Genomic DNA, 18366 nt, shown 5'->3' on the forward strand with positions numbered 1-18366 from the left:
GAGGCCTGGCGTGCTGCAATTCATGGGGTCTCAAAGAGTCAAACACAACTGAGTGACTGAACTGAACTGAACCAAAGTGGCTCAGTGGGTAAAGAATCCAACTACAATGCAGGAGATGCAGGCAAACACACGTTCAATCCTCAGGTTGGGAAGGAAGAAGGGTCCTGGAGAAGAAAATAGCAGCCCACTCCAGTGTTCTGTCCTGGTGAATCCCATGGAGAGAGGAGCCTGGTGGGCAACAGTCCATAGGGTCACAAAAATTTCACGTGACTAAAGTGACAGCATGCAGAAATGCAATAATGCATTAAATTTTTCTTTCTCCTTGTTTTACAGGTATACTTCTAATAGGTTAACTCAGCTCCTCTCCAGACTAGATGTAACCAAGGAACAACATATCTTACTTTGTCTTCCTGGGCTTCACACAGAATCCAAAGGAGTGAAAAGTTATTTTTGTTCTGTTCTTGTTCCTCTACATTTTGACCATGGTGGGAAACCTGCTCATCATCACAACTATAATAGTCAGTAAGATCCTGAACTCACCAATGTACTTTTTCCTTGATATTTACAATTAAATCATTTATAGATTTAGGTTTTTTGCTCTTCTATTTCTCCAAGATTTATTTCCTATATATTCTTTGGGAATAATACCATATCTTTCCAATCCTGTATGATCCAGCTGTTTACAGAGCACATTTTTGGTGCATTAGAGATCATCCTTCTGCTGGTGATGGCCTATGACTGCTATGTGGCCATCTGTAAGCCCTTGCATTATTTGGTGATCATGAGGCAGAGGGTGTGTGTTATGATGCTGGTGATGTCCTGGGTTGAAGTTTTCTTGTATTCAGTAATTCAATTTGGCACTATCTATGGGCTCCCATTCTGTGGCTCCTAATGCCATTGATCACTTTATATGTGACATGTTCCCTTTACTAGAACTCATCTGTACTGACACCGATGTCATTGGCATCTTAGTTGTGGCCAATGGAGGACTGATCTGCTCTATAGTGTTTCTGCTCTTACTCGTCTCCTATGGAGTCATCCTAGCCTGAGTCAGGAAGGGAGGCAGAAAGCACTCCAGACCTGTGGTTCCCACATCACTGTAGTTGTCTGCTTCTTTGTTCCCTGTATTTTCATGTATGCGAGACCTGCTAAGAGCTTACCCATTGACGAATCATTGAGTGTGTTGTTTTCAGCCATAACTTCCATGCTGAACCCATTAATTTACAGTTAAAAAATTCTGAGATGACTAATGCTATGAAGAAGCTCTGGAGAGAAAAGAAAATATCACATAAAGTGTTAAATCCAATATGAAGAAGCTAATTTAGCATTAGAGCCAATCTTCTTGGATTGTAGAAATTTACAAAGTGATACAAATGTCTTTTTCTCTAAAGGAGTTATGATATTTACAATTAAAGAATGGACTGTAAATTTGCTCTGCTATTAACAGTTTCTCTTTTAGACTGTAAACTTTATAACATCTGGTTTGGCTCAGCATCTAAAGAAGTAGCATGTATTTACAATAGGCAGTCAATAAATCATATGCAATGAATTAATCTGGAATTTATATATATTTCCAATAACTTTTACTTAATTTCTGCTTTTACTTTTATTATTTTATCATTCTTAATGTTATTGTCAGCAGTCTTGTATTTTTATGGGTTTTTTTTATTTTGCTAGATAAAATATTTAATATTATGTAGACTATTCTCTTCAATCAATTTCATTTGTGTTAAAAATTACATTTTAATTGAATCAGTTCAGTTCAGCTCACTTCAGTCACTCAGTCCTGTCTGACTCTTTGCATCCCCATGGACTGCAGCACACTATGCTCTCCTGTCCGTCACCAACTCCAGAAGCTTGATCAAGCTCATGTCCATTGAGTCGGTGATGCCATACAACCATCTCATCCTCTGTCGTCCCCTTCTCCTCCTGTCCCCACTCCCTCCCAGAATCAGAGTCTTTTACAATGAGTTAACTCTTTGCATGAGGTGGCCAAAGCATTGGAGTTTCAGCTTTAGCAGCATTCCTTCCAAAGAACACCCAGGACTGATCTCCTTTAGAATGGATTGGTTTGATCTCCTTGCAGTCCAAGGGGCTCTCAAGAGTCTTCTTCAACACCACCATTAAAAAGCATCAGTTTTTCAGCACTTAGCTTTCTTTATGGCCCAACTCTCATATCCATACATAACTACTGGAAAAACCATAGCTTTGACTATATGTACCTTTATTGGCAAAGAAATGTTTCAGCTTTTTAATATGCTGTCTATGTTGGTCACAGTTTTCCTTCCAAGGAGCAATCATCTCTTAATTTCATGGCTGCAGTCACCATCTGCAGTGATTTGGAGCCCAATAGAATAAGTCTATTATTGTTCTGTTGTTTCCCCATCTATTTACCATGAAGTGATGGGACTGAATGCCATGATCTTCGTTTTTTGAAAGTTGAGTTTTAAGCCACCTTTTTCACTCTTCTCTTTCACTTTCCTCAAGAGGCTCTTAATTCCTTTTACTTTCTGAAATAAGGGTGGTGTCATCTGCATATCTGAGGTTATTGATATTTCTCCCTGCAATCTTGATTCCAGCTTATTCTTCATCCAGCCCAGCATTTTGCATGATGTACTCTGCATGTAAGTTAAATGAGTAGGGTGATATTTAATGGACTATTTTAGATTTTTAAGTAAGAAACAGAAAATATAATGGCTAATAAATAGCAACCATGTAAAAAGGAATGTGTAGAATAAAACTCCTTTCCATACCAAATCAAATTCTCCCAGTTGTTCCAGATGCATCCCTCTGTTCCTAAAATTCTTCAAGCAAAAATTTTTCAAAAATAAGTATATGTGCATATATGGATTTGTTATAATGTCTCTCTGTATACATGTTGCATTTTACTAGCCCTTCTCCTCAAAATCTTTACATATCAGGCTATATAGACTTAACTCATTATGTTTCCTTATACTGTTTGTTATTTGAAAATACATTGAAATTAATTTATCTAGTTCTTTTCATATTTTCCTATTTTTTCCAATGATAAGCAATTCTACAATAAGACTTTATAATTTTCTAAATGTGAAATCTTAGAAGTAAAATTGTTGAGTCAACCGATATATACATTTAAAAAGTTAATGTTCATATTTATTGCCAAAATGGCATATATGACCTTCAATAAATTCACTACTTCCCTAACTCTGGAATGTGTATATTTGATTACATTGTTAAAAATCAGTAATTGATAAGCATTGCTGGTATATGACAGTCTTAAAATTTAAATTGTGTTTGATTTGTATGCTTTAAATACAAATAAATAGGTTTAAATTTTGGCATCTCTTCGCATCTTAAAATCATGGAAATTCCTTTTTATGATTTGCTTGTGAAAGGATTTCACATGTTTTATTTCACTGCTGATCTCTTTCCATACTGTTGTTATGATTTAATATGATTAATATGATTTAAATAAATACTAAGGAAAGCATCCCATTTACCATGTGTGTTGAATTATTATGTTTTCAGTTTATGCTTTGTTTGATTTGATTTACATCCATAGGGTGCAGAATATCTTGGGTCGAGTAGAATTATATCGACATTTGTGTATTTAAATCTGTCAATATTTTAATGTCTTTTATGATTTGCTAAGAAAGAATTTTCCTATTACAGTTTCACCAAAATATTCTCCCATATTTTTAAACTTTTAATTTTTAAGTCTTTAAAAATATATGACCCATCTTCACTTTGATATAAAATATTAAGTAGGGATTACATTTTAATTGTTTTTGAAAATCATGTTTATGGATGTATTATATAGATATAGATGTATAATATATAATATATGTGTAGATGTATAATAGATAATCAATGTATAATATATAATATAGATGCATATTTTTTCTCATTACTTGATATTCAAACTTTGTATTTACAATATGCTAAGTGTTTGGATTAAAAAAATAGGGCTTTACTGACTTCTAGTGATCTCTTTCTCTCTTTTTTTAATTGAGGGACAATTGCTATATAGAATTCTGTTGTTTTCTGACAAACCTCAACCATGAATCAGCCATAGGTATCCATATATACCCTCCCTTTTGAAGCTCCCTCCCATCTCCCTCACCACCACACCCCTCTAGGTTGATACAGAACCCCTGTTTGAATTTCCTGAGCCATACAGCAAATTCCCATTGGCTATCTGCTTTACATATTTTAATGTAAGTTTCCATGTTACTCTTTCCATACATCTCACCCTTTCCTCATCTCTCCCTATGTCCATAAGTCTATTCTCTATGTCTGTTTCTCCACTGCTGCCCAGAAAATAAATTCTTCAGTACCATTTTTCTAGATTCCATATATATGCAGTAGAATATGATATGTATCTTTCTCTTTCTGACTCACTTCACTCTGTATGATAAGTTCTAGGTTCATCAGCCTCATTAGAGCTGACTCAAAGTTATTCCTTTTTATGGCTGAGTAATATATCCCACTGTGTATATGTACCTGATTTTATACATTCATCTGTCAATGGACATCTGTTGATGACATTGCTTCCAGGTTCTTGCTATTGTAAATTGTGCTGCAATTAACAATGGGATACATGTGTCTTTTTCAATTTTGGCTCACTTGGGGTATATGCCTAGGAGTGGGATTGCTGGGTTATATGGTGGTTTTATTCTAGTTTTTTTTAAAGAATCTCCATACCATCTTTCCTAATGTCTGTATCAATTTATATTCCCACCAACAGTGCAAGAGTGCTCCCTTTTCTCCACACCCTTTCCAGCATTTATTGTTTGTAGACTTTTTGATGATGTCCATTCTGACTGGTGTGAGGAGATATCTCATTGTAGTTTTGATTTTCATTTCTCTAATAATTAGCAATGATGAGGATCTTTTCATGGGTCTGTTAGCCATCTATATGTCTTTTTGGAGAAACGTATGTTTAGGTCTTTTTCCCATGTTTTCATTGGGTTGTTTGTTTCTCTGGCATTGAGTTGTATGAGCTGGTTGTATAGTTTGGAATTAATCCTTTGTCAGTTGTTTCATTTGCTATTATTTTCTCCCAATCTGTGGGTAGTCTTTTCACCTTGTTTATAGTTTCCTTTGCTGTGCAAAAACTTTTAAGTTTAATCAGGTCTCACTTGTTTACTTTTGTTTTTATTTCCATCAATCTAAGAGGTGGGTCATAGAGGATCTTGCTTTTACTTATGTCATTGAGTGTTCTGCTCATTTTCCTCTAAGAGTTTTATAGTTTCTGATCTTACATTTAGGTCTTTAATCCACTTTGAGTTTATATTTGTGTATGGTGTTAGGAAGTGTTCTAACTTCATTCTTTAACATGTAGCTATCCACTTTTCCTGACACCATTTATTGAAGAGGTTGTTTTTGCCCCATTGTATACTATTGCCTCCTTTGTCAAGCATAAGGTACCCATAGGTGCATGGGTTTATTTCTGGGCTTTCTATGTTGTTCCATTGGTCTATATTTCTATTTTTGTGCAAGTATCATACTGTCTGGATGACTGTTCACTTCAGTTCATTTCAGTTGCTCAGTTGAGTCCAGTTCTTTATGACCCCATGAACCACAGCACACCAGGCCTCCCTCTCCATCATCAACTCCCGGAGATTACGCAAACTCATGTCCATTGAGTCGGTAATGCTATCAAACCATCTCATCCTCTGTCTTCCCCTTCTCCTCCTGCCTTCAATCTCTCCCAACATCAGGGTCTTTTTAAATGAGTCAGCTCTTCACATCAGGTGGCCAAAGTATTGGAGTTTCAGCTTCAACACCAGTCCTTCCAATGAGCACCCAGGACTGATTTTCCTTAGGATGGACTGGTTAGATCTCCTTACAGTCCAGGGAACTCTCAAGAGTCTTCTCCAACACCACAGTTCAAAAGCCTCAATTCTTCGGTGCTCAGCTTTCTTCATAAGCCAAATCTCACATCCATACATGACTACTGGAAAAAACCATAGCCTTGACTAGATGGACCTTTGTTGACAAAGTAATGTCTCTGCTTTTTAATACGCTGTCTAGTTTGGTCATAACTTTCCTCCCAAGTAGTAAGTGTCTTTTAATTTCATGGCTACAGTCACCATCTGCAGTGATTTTTGGAGCCAAAAAAATAGTCTGACACTGTTTCCACTGTTTCCCCATCCATTTACCATGAAGTGATGGGACCAGATGCCATGATCTTCGTTTTCTGAATGTTGAGCTTTAAGCCAACTTTTTCACTCTCCACTTTCACTTTCCTCAAGAAGCTCTTTATTCCTCTTTACTTTCTGTGATTAGGGTGGTATCATCTGCTTATCTGAGATTGTGGATATTTCTCCTACCATTCTTGATTCCAGCTTGTAATTCATTCAGCCCAGCATTTCCCATTATGTGCTCTGCATATAAGTCAAATAAAAAGGGTGAGCATATACAGCCTTGGTGAATTCCTTTCCCAATTTGGAATCAGTCCATTGTTCCACATCTGGTTCTAAGTATTGCTTCTTGCCTCCATGCAGGTTTCTCAAGAGACAGGAAAGGTGGTCTGGTACTCCCATCTCTTAAAAAATGTTCTGTGTTTTAATCCATAAAATCGAAGACCACAAATCATAGTCAATGAAGCAGAGGTAGATGCTTTTCTGGAACTCCTTTGTTTTCTCCATAGTCCAGTGATGTTGTCAACTTGAACTCTGTTTCCTCCTCCTCTTAGATTTTTTTAATGTTTATTTTAACTTTATTTTATTTTACAATACTATATTGGTTTTGCCATACATTGACATGAATCCACCACAGGTGTACATGAGTTTCCAAACATGAACCCCCCTCACACCTCCCACCCCATATCATCTCTCTGGATCATCCCCGTGCATAAGCACCAAGCATCCTGTTTCCTGCATCGAACATAGACTGGCGATTCATTTATTACATGATAGTATGCATGTTTGAATGCCATTCTCCCAAAACATCCCACCCTCTCCCTCTCCCTCTCCCTCTCCCACAGAGTCCAAAAGTCTGCTCTACACATCTGTGTCTCTTTTGCTGTCTTGCATACAGGGTCATCATTACCATCTATCTAAATTCCATATACATGTGTTAGTATACTGTATTGGTGTTTTTCTTTCTGGCTTACTTCACTCTGTATAATCAGCTCCAGTTTCATCCATCTAATTAGAATGGATTCAAATGTATTTGTTTTTAATGGCTGAGCAATACTCCATTGTGTATATGTACCACAGCTTTCTTATCCATTCATCTGCTGATGGACATCTAGGTTGTTTCCATGTCCTGGCATTATAAACAGTGCTGCGATGAACATGGGGATATATGTGTCTCCTTCTATTCTGGTTTCCTCGGTGTGTATGCCCAGCAGTGGGATTGCTGGGTCATAAGGCAGTTCTATTTGCAATTTTTTAAGGAATCTCCACACTGTTCTCCATAGTGGTCGTACTAGTTTGCATTCCCACCAACAGTGTAGGAGGGTTCCCTTTTCTCCACACCCTCTCCAGCATTTATTGCTTGCAGATTTTTGGATTGCAGCCATTCTGACTGGTGTGAAATGGAATCTCATTGTAGTCTTGATTTGCATTTCTCTGATAATGAGTGATGTTGAGAATATTTTCATGTTTTTGTTAGTCATCCGTATGTCTTCTTTGGAGAAATGTCTATTTAGTTCTTTGGCCCATTTTCTGATTGGGTCTTTTATTTTTCTGGAATTGAGCTGCATAAGCTGCTTGTATATTTTTGAGATTAGTTGTTTGTCACTAGCTTCATTTGTTATTATTTTCTCCCACTCCAAAGGCTGTCTTTACAAATTTTTTATATTTTCCTTTGATGTGCAGAAGCTTTTAATTTTAATTAGGTCCCATTTGTTTATTTTTGCTTTTATTTCCAGAATTCTGGGAGGTGGATCAAAGAGGATCCTGCTGTGATTTATGTCTGAGAGTGTTTTGCCTATGTTCTCCTCTAGGAGTTTTATAGTTTCTGGTCTTACTTTTAGATCTTTAATCCATTTTGAGTTTATTTTTGTGTGGTGTTAGAAAGTGATCTAGTTTCATTCTTTTACAAGTGGTTGACCAGTTTTCCCAGCACCACTTGTTAAAGAGATTGTCTTTACTCCATTGTATATTCTTGCCTCCTTTGTCAAAGATAAGGTGTCCATATGTGCGTGGATTTGTCTCTGGGATTTCTATTTTGTTCCGTTGATCTATATTTCTGTCTTTGTGCCAGTACTATACTGTCTTAATGACTGTGGCTTTGTAGTAGAGCCTGAAGTCAGGCAGGTTGATTTCTCCAGTTCCATTCTTCTTTCTCAAGATTGCTTCAGCTATTCAAGGTTTTTTGTATTTCCATACAAATCTTGAAATTATTTGTTCTAGTTCTGTGAAAAATATGGCTGGTAGCTTGATAGGGATTGCACTGAATCTGTAGATTGCTTTGGGTAGAATACTCATTTTCACTATATTGATTCTTCCAATCCATGAACGTGGTATATTTCTCCATCTATTAGTGTACTCTTTGATTTCTTTCATCAGTGTTTTATAGTTTTCTACATATAAGTCTTTACGTTCTTTTGGTAGATATATTCCTAAGTATTTTTTTTTTCATTGCAGTGGTGAACGGAATTGTTTCCTTAATTGCTTTGCCTACTTTCTCATTATTAGTGTACAGGAATGCAAAGGATTTCTGTGTTGATTTTGTATCCTGAAACCTTACTATATTCATTGATTAGCTCTAGTAATTTTCTGGTGGAGTCTTTAGGGTTTTCTATGTAGAGGATCATGTCATCTGCAAACAGTGAGGGTTTTACTTCTTCTTTTCCAATTTAGATTCCTTTTATTTCTTTTCCTGCTCTGGTAGCTGTGGCCAAAACTTCCAGAACTATGTTGAATAGTAGCGGTGAAATTGGGCACCCTTGTCTTGTTCCTGACTTTAGGGGAAAAGCTTTCAATTTTTCATCATTGAGGATAAATTTGCTGTGAGTTTGTCATATATAGCTTTTATTGTATTGAGATATGTTCCTACTAATCCTGGTTTCTGGAGAGTTTTCATCACAAATGGATGTTGAATTTTGTTAAAGGGCTTCTCTGCATCTATTGAGATAATCATGTGGCTTTTAGTTTTCAATTTGTTAATGTGGTGAATTACATTGATTGATTTGTGGATATTGAAGAATCCTTGCATCCCTGGGATAAAGCACACTTGGTCATGGTCTATCATCTTTTTAATGTGTTGTTGGATTCTAATTGCTAGAATTTTGTTGAGGATTTTTGCATCTATGTTCATCAGTGATATTGGCCTGTAGTTTTCTTTTTTTTGTGGCATCTTTGTCAGGCTTTGGGATTAGGATGATGGTGGCCTCATAGAATGAGTTTGGAAGTTTACCTTCCTCTGCAATTTTCTGGAAGAGTTTGAGTAGGATAGGTGTCAGCTCTTCTCTAAATTTTGGGTAGAATTCAGCTGTGAAGACATTTGGACCTGGGCTTTTGTTTGCTGTAAATTTTCCAATTACAGTTTCAATTTCCGTGCTTGTGATGGGTCTGTTAACATTTTCTATTTCTTTCTGGTTCAGTTTTGGAAAGTTGTACTTTTCTAAGAATTTGTCCATTTTCCACGTTGTCCATTTTATTGGCATATAATTGCTAATAGTAGTCTCGTATGATCCTTTGTATTTCTGTGTTGTCTGTTGTGATCTCTCCATTTTCATTTCTAATTTTATTGATTTGAGTTTTCTCTCTTTGTTTCTTGATGAGTCTGACTAATGGTTTGTCAATTTTATTTATCCTTTCAAAGAACCAGCTTTTGCCTTTGTTGATTTTTGCTATGGTCTCTTTTGTTTCTTTTGCATTTATTTCTGCCCTAATTTTTAAGATTTCTTTCCTTCTACTAACTCTGGGGTTCTCCATTTCTTCCTTTTCTAGTTGTTTTAGGTGTAGAGTTAGGTCATTTATTTGACTTTTTTCTTGTTTCTTGAGGCATGCCTGTATTGCTATGAACTTTCCTCTTAGCACTACTTTTACAGTGTCCCTCAGGTTTTGGGTTGTTGTGTTTTCATTTTCATTCATTTCTACGCATACTTTTATTTTTTTTATTTCTTCTGTGATTTGTTGGTTATTCAGAAGGGTGTTGTTTAGCCTCCATATGTTGGACTTTTTAATAGTTTTTCTCCTGTAATTGAGATCTAATCTTAATGCATTGTGGTCAGAAAATATGCTTGGAATGATTTCTATTTTTTATTTTTTATTTTTGAATTTATCAAGGTTAGATTTATGGCCCAGGATGTGATGTATCCTTGAGAAGTTTCCGTGAGCACTTGAGAAAAAGGTGAAATTCATTGTTTTGGGGTGAAATGTCCTATAGATATCAATTAGGTCTAACTTGTCTATTGTATCACTTAAAGTTTGCATTTCTTTGTTAATTTTCTGTTTAGTTTTTCTGTCCATAGTTGTGAGTGGGGTATTCAAGTCTCCCACTATTATTGTGTTATTGTTAATTTCTCCTTTCATATTTAGTAGCTTTTGTCTTACATATTGTGATGCTCCTATGTAGGGTGCATATGTATTTCTAATTGTTATATCTTCTTGGATTGATTCTTTGACCATTATGTAGTGGCCTTCTTTGTCTCTTTTCACAGCCTGTTTTAAAGTCTACTTTATCGGATATCAGCATTGCCACTCCTTCTTTCTTTTGTTCTCTATTTGTGGGATTTATCTTTTTCCAGCCCTTCACTTTCAGTCTGTATGTGTCCCTTGTTTTCAGGTGGGTCTCTTGTAGACAACAAATATAGGGGTCTTATTTTTATATCCATTTGGCCAGTCTTTGCCTTTTGGTTGGCCATTCAACGCATTTACGTTGAAGGTAATTATTGATAAGTATGATTCTGTTGCCATTTACTTTATTGTTTTGGGTTAAGGTTTATACACCCTTTTTGTGTTTCCTGTCTAGATAATATCCTTTAGAATTTGTTGGAGAGCTGGTTTGGTGGTGCTGAATTATCTCAGTTTTTGCTTGTCTGTAAAGCTTTTGATTTCTCCTTCATATTTGAATGAGATCCTTGCTGGGTACAGTAATCTGGGCTGTAGGTTATTTTCTTTCTGCACTTTAAGCATGTCTTGCCATTCCCTCCTGGCCTGAAGAGTTTCTATTGAAAGGTCAGCTGTTATCCTTATGGGAATCCCCTTGTGTGTTATTTGTTGTTTTTCCCTTGCTGCTCTTAATATTCGTTTTTTTGTGTTTAATATTTGTTACTTTGATTAATATGTGTCTTGGGGTGTTTTGCCTTGGGTTTATCCTATCTGGAACTCTCTGTGTTTCTTGGACTTGGGTGATTATTTCCTTCCCCATTTTAGGGAAGTTTTCAACTATTATCTCCTCAAGGATTTTCTCATGGTCTTTTTTTTTTTTTTGTCTTCTTCTTCTGGGACTCCTATAATTTGAATGTTGGAGCATTTCATATTGTCCTGTAGGTCTCTGAGATTGTCCTAACTTCTTTTAATTTGTTTTCCTTTTTTCCTCCCTGATTCATTTATTTCTACCATTCTATCTTCTATTCATTAATCCTATCTTCTGCCTTCTTTATTCTATTTGTTGCCTCCAGAGTGTTTCTGATCTCATTTATTGCATTATTCATTATATATTGACTCTTTTTTATTTCTTCTAGGTCCTTGTTAAACCTTTCTTGCATCTTCTCAATCCTCGTCTCTAGGCTATTTATCTGTGATTCCATTTTTATTTCAAAATTTTGGATCATTTTCACTATCAATATTCTGAATTCTCTCTCAGGTAGATTCCCTATCTCTTCCTCTTTTTTTTGGTTTGGTGGGCATTTCTCCTGTTCCTTAACCTGCCGAGTATTCCTCTTTCTCTTCATCTTGGTTATATTGCTGTGTTTGTTGTGGCCTTTCTATATTCTGGGAATTTGTGGAGTTCTCTTGGTTATGGAGCTTCCTCACTGTGGGTGGGTTTGTATCAGTGGCTTGCCAAGGTTTCTTGGTTAGGAGGCTTGTGTTGGAGTTCTGGTGGGTGGAGATGGATTTCTTCTCTCTGGAGTGCAATGGAGTGACCAGTAATGGGTTATGAGACGTCAATGGTTTAGGAGTAATTTTGAGCTGCCTGTATATTGAAGCTCAGGGGTGTGTTCCTGTGTTGCTGGAGAATTTGTGTGGTATGTCTTGCTCTGGAACTTGTTGGCCCTTGGGTGGTGCTTGGTTTCAGTGTAGGTATGGAGGCATTTGATGAGCTCCTATTGATTAATGTTCCCTGGATTCAGGAGTTCTCTGATGTTTTCAGGATTTGGACTTAAGCCTCCTGCTTCTGGTTTTCAGTTTTATTTTTACAGTCGCCTCTAGATTTCTCCATCTATACAGCACTGATGATAAAACATCTAAGTTAAAGATGAAAAGTTTCTCCACATTGAGGGACACCCAGAGAGGTTCACTGAGTTACAAGGAGAAGAGAAGAGGGAGGGGGTAATTAGAGGTGACTGGAATGAGATGAGGTGGGATCAAAAGAGGAGATAGCAAGCTCGCCTGTAATCACTTCCTTATGTATGCTCCACAGTCTGGACCACTCAGAGGTATTCACGGAGTTATACAGGGAAGAAGAGAGGGAGGAAGTAGACAGAGGTGGCCAGGAGGATAAAACAGGGAAATGAAAAGATGAGAGACAGATCCAGCCAGTAACCAGTTCCTTAAGTGTTCTCCACCGTCTGGAACACACAGAGATCCACAGAGTTGGGTAGAGAAGAGAAGGGGGAGGGAAGAGACAGAGGCCAGCTGGTGGAGAAAAAGGAGAGTCCAAAGGAGGAGAGAGTGGTCAAGCCAGTAATCTCGCTCTCAGGTAAAATTGGGAAGTGAAGTTTGGGTTTTTAAATGTACAAAATTGACTACAAAACCAAAAAGCAAAGATTAAAAATCTAGAGTAGAGGTTGGATTTTCAAAAATACAATATTAAAGAAAAGAAGAAGAATAAGAAGAAAGCCACAAGAATTATTAAAAACAACAACAACAACAACAACCACATAAAGGCTATATATGGTGTTTGCTTTAAAAAATAGGGTCTTTTTTTTTTGGTTTTGAAAAGTAATAGTAGGTTATAGAAATAAAAATTAAAGGAGAAACAGAGGGCTTAACAATTTTAAAAAGTTAGAAAAAAAAAAGAAGAAAAAGAAAAGAAGGAAAAACAACCACACAACAACATCTACAAAAAACAAAGCCAAAAAAAAAAAAAAAGAAAGAAAGAAAAGAAAAGAAAAAAAAAAGGAATGATAGTAAAAATAGTAAAGATATATCTGGCCCTTTCTCTGGTGTTGTGGGCAGTGTGGGGTCACTACCAAGGCGGTTCCCTCTCTTTAACTTATTCTGTTTGCTGATCTCTTCAGTGTCTGATTTCCGTCCTGACACAGGGAGGGTGGTGGTGGACATTATATATATATATATATATATATATATATATATATATATATATATATATATATATATATATATTTTAGGCTCACTTGTTCAGTCGCACTCTGGGGAAGGAGAGATGCTGCAAACAAATAACACTGTCATGTGCATGCAGTGTCTCAGCCCCGCTGGGCCTGCCCCTGCTCGTGGCGCACAAACTGCTCAGGCTCTACATTGCTCTGCCAGGAATGGTCTGAGGCTGGCCCTAGGCTGCATGCACCTCCCCAGTCTAAGCTGCTCAGGTAGCCCTCAGAGGCACAGATTCTGTTGGGACTGCATTCTGTGCCCTTCCCAGGTCTGAGTAGCTCAGGTTTTGGCAAGCGCAGTTACAGGACTTATTGCCTTTCCCGTCTCTGCTGCTCAGTTTTCTGGGTGTACTGCTGGTGCCCCTTGTGAGGCTGATGGTGACTACTGTAGAGAACCCCCAGAAGTCATAGCAAAGAAGCCTGCTTGCAATTTGGTAGGTAAAGTCTCTCCGGGGCTGCTATTGCCCCCTTCCAGCCCTTACTGCTCTGGCTGTCTGTCACCGGCGAGGGATGGTCTGCAGCCAGCTATTTCTGTTCTATCTTTTGTTCTGTGCATGGTCCTGGTGGTGTCTTATGTTTGAGCTTTTTGCTTGGTAGCTATCCCACTGTCTGGTTTGCTAGCCTAAGTGAGTTTGTTCTGGTTACACGTGGGGCATTCCTGCCCAATTCTTAAAAAGCAATGCAGCCTGCACCTCCCCCTCCTCCCTGTCCTGCCCCCACTTGCTAGTGGTGGATGCAGGTGTCTGTGCTGCTTTTCCACTGGGGGAGTTACTGTTGGGCTTGTAATCTGTTGGTTTTAATTATTTATTTATTTTTCCTTCCTGTTATGTTGCCCTCTGTGCTTCCAAGGCTTGCCACAGACTCAGCAGGGAGAGTGTTTCCTGGTGTTTGGAAACCTCTCTTCTTAAGATTCCCTTCCCGGGACGGGATTCCCTTCCCAGGATGGAGCTCCCTCCCCATCTCCTTTGTCTCTTTTTTCCTCTTTTATATGTTTTCCTACCTGTTTTTGAAGACAATGATCTGCTTTTCTGGTTGCCTGATGTCCTCTGCCAGAATTCAGAAGTAGTTTTGTGGACTTTGGTCAGCGTTGAAATGTTCTTTTGATGAATTTGTGAGGGAGAAAGTGGTCTCCACGTCCTATATTTCTGCCATCTTAGGACCACCTCCCCTCCTCCTCTTTGAAACCCAACTTGTACATCGCTAGGTTCTAGGTTTATATACTGCTGAAACCTAGCTTGAAGGATTTTGAGCACATACTTGTTAGCATGTGATGTGGGGATCAATTCAACTATGTAATACTCTTTTGGGATATTTTCCTGTTACAGAGGTACAGAATGAATTTATTTTCTCCAGTATTAAGTATACCTAGAAATATTTTGAGTTTACCTATCTGGAGATATTTTAAAGGGCAGATAATTCTAAATCTCATAATAGGCTCAATTAATGATATTCTCTAAAGATACTTAGTTATCTGTTAAAAATCAGAAGGTGGTGTAGCATCTGAGAAACTTGATTGAATGCCTTTCAAGAACCCAAGGTAATACTGCTGTAAGCAATCTGTTACTTCAATTCCTATTTTTCTGTTCACATGTGAGTTTCAGCATCCTTAAGTATGTTTGTCGGCCATTTGGATTTATTCTTTCTTCAGTTCAGTTCAGTCGCTCAGTCGTGTCCGACTCTTTGAGACAACATGAATTGGAGCACGCCAGGCCTCCCTGTCCATCACCAACTCCCGGAGTTCACTCAGACTCATTTCCATCGAGTCAGTGATTCCATCCTGCCATCTCATCCTCGGTCGTCCCCTTCTCCTCATGCCCCCAATCCCTCCCAGCATCAGAGTCTTTTCCAATGAGTCAACTCTTCGCATGAGGTAGCCAAAGTACTGGAGTTTCAACTTTAGCATCATTCCTTCCAAAGAAGTCCCAAGGTTGATCTTCAGAATAGACTGGTTGGATCTCCTTGCAGTCCAAGGGACTCTCAAAGACTCTTCAACAACAGTTCAAAAGCATCAGTTCTTCGGTGCTCAACCTTTTTCACAGTCCAACTCTTAGATCCATACATGACTACTGGAAAAACCATAGCCTTGACTAGACGGACCTTAGTCGGCAAAGTAATGTCTCTGCTTTTGAATATGCTATCTAGGTTGCTCATAACTTTTTTTCCAAGGAGTAAGCATCTTTTAATTTCATGGCTGCAATCACCATCTGCAGTGATTTTGGAGCCCACAAAAATAAAGTCTGACACTCTTTCCACTGTTTCCCCATCTATTTCCCATGGAGCGATGGGACCGGATGTCATGATCTTCGTTCTCTGAATGTTGAGCTTTAAACCAACTTTTTCACTCTCCTCTTTTACTTTCGTCAAGAGACTTTTTAGTTACAATTTCTTTATGTTCTCTATATCATATTGGTTAATCTCTTAGAAATATTTATTTTAGATATTAACTCTGTGTATATCTTGTAAAATGTAAATAATTTCCACAAACTACATTGTCTATTGACATTATGTTTCAGTTCATTTCACTTCAGTCACTCAGTCATGTTGGACTCTTTGTGACCCCATGGACTGCAGCACACCAGGCTTCCTTGTCCATCACCAACTCCAGAGCTTGCTTAAACTCATGTCTATTGATTCGGTGATACCATTCAAGCATCTCATCCTCTGTCATCCCCTTCTCCTGCCTTCAACCTTGCCTAGAATCAGGGTCTTTTCCAATGAATCAGCTCTTCCCATCTGGTGGCCAAAGTATTGGAGCTTCAACTTCAACATCAGTCCTTCCAGTGAATATTCAGGATTGATTTTCTTTAGGATTGACTGGTTGGATCTCCTTACAGTCCAAGGGACTCTCAAGAGACTTCTCCAACACCACAGTTCAAAAGCATCAATTCTTCAGCAAAGCTATGATCAGCCTGCTAAGTCACTTCAGCCATTTTTGATTCTGTGCAACCCCATAGATGGCAGCCCACCAGGCTTGGCCATCCCTGGGATTCTCCAGGCAAGAACACTGGAGTGGGTTGCCGTTTCCTTCTCCAATGCATGAATGTGAAAAGTGAAAGAAGTCACTCAGTCATCGTGCCCAACTCTTAGTGACTCCATGGACTGCCGCCTACCAGGCTCCTCCATCCATGGGGTTTTCCAGGCAAGAGTACTGGAGTGGGTTGTCATTGCCTTCTCCATGATCAACCTAAACAGCATATTAAACAGCAGGACATTACTTTGCTGACAAAGCCCATCTAGTCAAAGATAAAGCTTTTCCAGTAGTCATGTATGTATGTGAGAGTTGGACTGTAAAGAAAGCTGAGTGCCGAAGACATCGTGGTATCTTTTCCTAAATCCTTTTTAAAAAATGAAATTGTCCAAGACATCTACTTGGGAATTCAGTGAGTGGCTCAGATGATTCTTCCACCACTTGAATGGAGAAAGTCAGCTCCTTTATTAACTGTAAAATATATAGGAGGTACTTCCTGGGTGACTCAGAGGTAAAAAATCCATCTACCAATGCAGGAGACTTGGGTTTGATTCCTGGATCAGGAAGATCCCTTGGTGAAGGAAATGGCAACCCACTCCAGTATTCTGGCCTGGAGAATCCCATGAAGAGAGGTGACTGGTGGGCTACAGTTCATGGGATTGCAAAGTGTTAGGCACAACTTAGCGACTAAGCAACAAAACAGAATATGAAGTAAATCTTGGTGTACTTTTTATTGAACCTTTACTCCTCAATTTTTATTTTTGTGTAAGGTATTAACTATATGTATAATTTAGTTTCCAGATTGAAAACTAGTTGTGGATACTCATTTATTTAGTAATGTGTCCTTTTCCTATGTATGTCTCTAATCACTTGCCTCTTCATTAGTCTTATTCATCTCTTACGGGGTCATTCTGCACCCCCTGAAGAATCTTGGTCAAGAAGAGAGGCTCAAAGCCTTATGAATCTGTGGCTCCCACATTACTCTGATGCTTCTCTTCATTATGCCCTGTATTTGTATGTATACGAGACCTCCTTCCATTTTACCCATTGGTAAATCCTTGAGTGTTTTACACCATTGTCACCCCTATGTTTTCCCCTCTAATCTACACTCTGAGAAATCGTGAAATGAAAAAATGGCATGAGAAAGCTTGGGCCACACAAAGATAATGAGGCAGCAAGGAAGTATAAGAACTACTTTTAATGAAGAGTTGCTGTTTCCAGAAAAACCATATGTTATTATTTAATTGCAGTAAATTTTTCCTCTAGTTTAATAACTTGGGCATTGTTAAAATCTTTTATTATATGAATACTTCCAGGGATCAAAACATACTTTAAGACTTTCATAATTTCCTAGTTCAGAACATATATTTTGTTTGAAATATGTTTTTAAGGTTGTCACAATGTCTTATGAAACTGTGTATAGTTTTTATATAAAATATCTTTGTTGAGACCACAGATTTATGTTCTATGTCATGAGTTAAGCTATAGGTAATACTGCAAATTTATCTCAGTTAAAGATTTTCTTGTTTCCGACAAATAATGCAATCTTTCCACACTTAATAAGGTTCATTATAGGTGTTTTGTTTTTTTTTCACCTAATAATGAAATACTTTATTCTACATCAAGGTATGCGGAAAATGAAGCTGAATTTGGAGCACATTAGGGAGGAGAAGGCAATGGCACCCCACTCCAGTACTCTTGCCTGGAGAAAATCCCATGGATGGAGGAGCCTGGTGGACTGCAGTCCATGGAGTCACCAAGAGTCAGACACGACCGAGCGACTTCCCTTTCACTTTTCACTTTCATGCATTGGAGAAGGAAATGGTAACCGACTCCAGTGTTCTTGCCTGGAGAATCCCAGGGACAGGGGAGCCTGGTGGGCTGCCATCCATGGAGTCACACAGAGTCAGACATAACTGAAGTGACTTAGCAGAATTATTTTCTAGTATTACCAGATACT

General features: G+C 38.0%; 1 pseudogene; it reads left to right on the forward strand.

The window, feature by feature from the left end:
• Nucleotides 1-374: 374 nt before the first annotated feature.
• Nucleotides 375-1311, forward strand: LOC138421043 (olfactory receptor 4A47-like; annotated as a pseudogene).
• The last annotated feature ends 17055 nt before the right edge of the window (nt 1312-18366 follow it).

The sequence above is a fragment of the Ovis canadensis genome, chromosome 15 (genome assembly GCF_042477335.2).
Source record: "Ovis canadensis isolate MfBH-ARS-UI-01 breed Bighorn chromosome 15, ARS-UI_OviCan_v2, whole genome shotgun sequence".
Classification (NCBI taxonomy): Eukaryota; Metazoa; Chordata; class Mammalia; order Artiodactyla; family Bovidae; genus Ovis; species Ovis canadensis.